Source organism: Nematolebias whitei, chromosome 7 (genome assembly GCF_014905685.2).
Source record: "Nematolebias whitei isolate Nwh7 chromosome 7, NemWhi1, whole genome shotgun sequence".
Lineage (NCBI taxonomy): Eukaryota > Metazoa > Chordata > Actinopteri > Cyprinodontiformes > Rivulidae > Nematolebias > Nematolebias whitei.
Genome location: NC_056504.1, coordinates 1,609,210 through 1,613,352, shown reverse-complemented (window position 1 = coordinate 1,613,352; position 4,143 = coordinate 1,609,210). Strand labels below are relative to the sequence as shown.

Sequence of the window (4,143 nt, the reverse complement as noted above, 5' to 3'; positions counted from 1 at the left end):
TCCTGGTTCCTCCTCACCTCCACCCCGGCTCCCTTGGTGATTTTTGTGAATACACTTGTAAATATACTCACCTGATCCCACCGTGGATTGTTGGATTCGGATCCTGTCTCCTGTTCTCGTGCTCCTGGAACAACAACGACAAGTAAGCTTATTTTTGGATTACTATCAACATTTCCAAAATCTCCTCAAGACGATTTGTCGTTCACCACCAATCTCCTCTCTATTCCCACAGTGGATCCATCCTGAGTTTGAGTTTACCAGATACACCTGAACCAATAAATATAATTGTTTTTACCTCAAGTTGTTTAGTCCTTGCTTCAAACCGTTCGCCTTTGACATCACCTACAGACCCTAACAGGGTGATTTACACCGGTCCATAACTCGATCGGTGTGCATGTAAATGCTTGATTTGTTCCTTTTTCCAACTGTGAAAATTTGTCCTGACTGTGCATGTGAAATGCGCACCCTTACGTATTTCCTTTTCCGCCTGGCTAGTGGGTAGATGCTAACATGGCGGGGAAGCAAAACTGGTTGGTGAGCGATCCTTATATTTCAAATCGAAACTTTAAAAGAGCTCAAAATTATTGTACGCCTTGACGGTCAAAATTGTAGGAACACAGAGTTATTTAAACAAGTACATGAAAAGCTGGAAGAAGCCAGGATCCATCAAACAATTGAGCAAATAAAAAAAATTGCTGGAAGTGCTTAAACTAAGTACTACAACAAGAACGGGAGAAGGGGTTCTGACCCCGCCACTTTTTAATTTTACATGTTGATGGATGAACTGATGAGAGATCGACCACTGTCCAACATGACAGGCAGCGGTGTGGATGAAGCTTTGGAGGAGGAAATATCCAACAGATCTGAGGACTACAGCCCCGAAGCTGATCAGGAACAAAGCATCCTTTTCGGTAAGATAAGACTCTTTAAGCCACATTAACCCTCTGTACTGTATTACTTGGAGTAATTAGGATACCAATATCCTAGATATCAAGAAAGCTCATCAGAGACTCTACTTCCTCAGACGGCTGAGACGAGCTGGTCTGGAAGCTCAGTCCTCACCTCCTTCTACAGGTGTGCAGTGGAGAGCATCCTGTGCTCCAGCATCAATGTGTGGCATGGAGGCTGCACAGCTGCAGAAAGAAAAGCTTTGCAGAGAGTGGTGAAGGCTGCACAGAAGTCTGTCGGAATCAACCTGCCCACCATCACAGACATCTACACCTCCAGATGCAGGAAGAGGGCTACCTGCATCATGAAGGACCCCACTCACCCAGCACACACACTTTTTGCCCCACTCCCCTCAGGAAGGAGGTTGAGGAGCATTAAGTGTAGAACCACTAGACTGAGGAACAGCTTCTACCCTGAGGCTGTTAGACTCATGAATCTCTAACTAGAATCATCACTGTGAAAAACCATATCATGTTGCTGCTGATCTGTTTCATGTTGATGTGTTCATGCGTGCACATCTGCTCACAGACTCATGTTCATGTTTGTGCTGATGTTCAATGTTTTATGTTATGAGTGCTTAGTGTATATTTAGTTGATGTTTTTCTTAGTTCATATCTTAGATGTTATTACTGTTTTTCTTATACATTTTATTGTTGGATGTAACTGGGACCCTGTGTACATAATTTCGCTCCACCACATGTACCACATGAGGTGCGAATGACAATAAAGAATCTCTGACTCTGACACTCTGATACAACAAATATGTTAAAATGTAATTATAATAAGAATTAAGAGTTGCTTGAGGGCTAGCAGAATTATACCTCCAAGGATTGTGCACAGTAGAGAACATGAGACCTATATTGTGGATCATAACACTACCCCAACTAACCAGATAATTAACCTAACAAATTTTAACATACCAGGGGCCCAGTTAGGCTTTATTTTGTTTGTTTTTCAGATGATGAGTCCAGCTTGGAAGAGGCAGCTGGCAGCAGCACACAACAGACAACAGTGACAGAAGACAGTGCTCCTAGAAACTTTCAAGAGACATGGACATCAAGGAAGAGTAAGTTGTGTGTTCCAGATGACAAAAACAGTAACAAATTTTTATACAGTGTTTAGGGAAATTGTGTTAGTACTGCATCCAAACAAGTAAGAGCGTTTTACATCATTGCAGGACCATAAGGGAACTCTGGTTATGTAAGGGCCATGCAGACTTGGGCCACCGAACATCAATCTTTCTACCAGAAGATGCAGAGTCCCAGAACAAATGGACTGAAGAACAACAGGAATGATGTCAGCAAACAGAAGAGAGTATGTTTTAGAGGTTCTTAGAAGAAAACACACTCTCAACTGAACACCTAGTGAGGCAATGTTTTGATGGATTAAAGTCCATCATGGCTCAAATGACCCCACCTCCACAGGGAAGGTCTCCAGTTCCCCCCTACCCTCAGCATCAATATCCAGGCCAAAGCCGGTCTGCTCAATTTCCTCAGAATGCAAGATACAATTCTGATTACCACCTCCATGACCTAGGTTAAAGACATTAGCTGAGCTAAACTAACCCCCACATACACCAAAAATATTAAATTGCCATTTGTGCTGCTATGATCAGTTATTAAAGATTAATTTATATGTCATGCAAAGCTGACCATCCCTCAGTTTGCGCCAAAATAAACCAGACTGTTCTACGTTTTTATTGTCTTTTTACTGAAATGAAACATAGAACAATGTGTCCTGATGCATGCTCAATAATCCAGGTAGAAAAATCTAAAAAAGTTAAATCTGGTCCTCTGGACATTCAAAAAAAAAAAACAAAGCAAATCAACAAAAAAATGTAGAAACGTTTCGTCTCTCATCCGAGAGACTTCCTCAGTCTGAGGAGCTGTAATCAGCTCAGTCTCTTAAATAGCACCGTCTCAGAGTGGATCAACCAGTTTTGCTGCTGACAACCAAAACCAGCTGATCACATGCTCAAGAAGGACCATCAGCATAACAATGGATCATTAGCACACTGATGGCTGTTTACTGTTCACAGAGGGCTGAGTGATACTAGCAATCACAGCATTGTAAGAGGGGGACAGTTGAACCCGGAGGCTCCACCCCTGTTTAATGATGGACGGTTTCTTTTCACAAAGATGGCCTCCTTTACTCCTCTCTCAAACCATCGTTCCTCTCTGTCCAGGATGTGAACATCTTCATCCCTGAAAGAGTGACCGCTGGCCTGGAGATGAGTGTAGACCTCAGAGTCCTGGCCTGATGATGTTGATCTTCTGTGCTGGGCCATCCTTTTGGCCAGTGGCTGTTTTGTTTCCCCGATGTAAGACTGATCACAGCCCTCCTGACACTGAACAGCATACACAACATTGCTCTGTTTGTGCCGGGGGACTGGATCTTTGGGATGAACCAGTCTTTAATGTATTTTGGGGTTTAAAAGCCACTGGGACGTTATGTTTAGAAAATAAACGTCTCAGTTTCTCTGATACTCCCTCAACATATGGAATGACCACTGGTCTGGGTCTGGGTTCTTCCTTTTCACTTGTTGGCTGACTGGAGTCCTGTCTGGGTTTCTTCTCTGCTTTCAGGAAGGCCCAGTTAGGATATCCACATTGCTCTAGAGCCTGTCTTGTGTGGAATTTCTCCTTCTGCCTGGCTCCTGAGCTAGTGGGGATGCTGTCTGCTCTGTGGTACAGAGTTCTGATGACTCCTAACTTGTGCTCCAAAGGGTGATGGGAGTCAAACTGCAAATACTGGTCTGTGTGTGTGGGTTTGCGGTACACCTCAGTTTGCAAATGTCCTCTATCAGAGACTGAGACCTCACAGTCCAAGAAAGCCAACCTGTCATTTTTTACATCTTCTCGTGTGAACTTGATATATTTATCCACAGAGTTGATGTGGTCAGTAAAATGTTGGACTTCCTGAGATTTGATTTTAACCCAGGTGTCGTCAACATACCTGAACCAATGACTTGGTGGTGTCCCTGAAAAGGACGTCAAGGCTCTCTTTTCTACCTCCTCCATGTACAGGTTGGCAACAATAGGAGAAACTGGAGACCCCATAGCACACCCATGTTTCTGCCTATAATATTGCTCCCCATATGTGAAGTAGGTTGACTGCAGGCACAGTTTCAATAGTTGACACAGTTGTTCTGTAGAAAGTGTGGTCCTGCTGCTCAGAGTGGTGTCTGATTTTAAT

The 4,143-nt window shown here is 43.4% G+C and overlaps 1 protein-coding gene across 1 annotated transcript in view; it reads right to left on the bottom strand.

Annotated features, from left to right (window-relative positions):
• Nucleotides 1-4,143, bottom strand: part of LOC119412087 (calcium-dependent secretion activator 1-like) — a 780,001-nt gene that overhangs the window by 119,778 nt on the left and 656,080 nt on the right. The gene's annotated exons all lie outside the window — the stretch shown is intronic.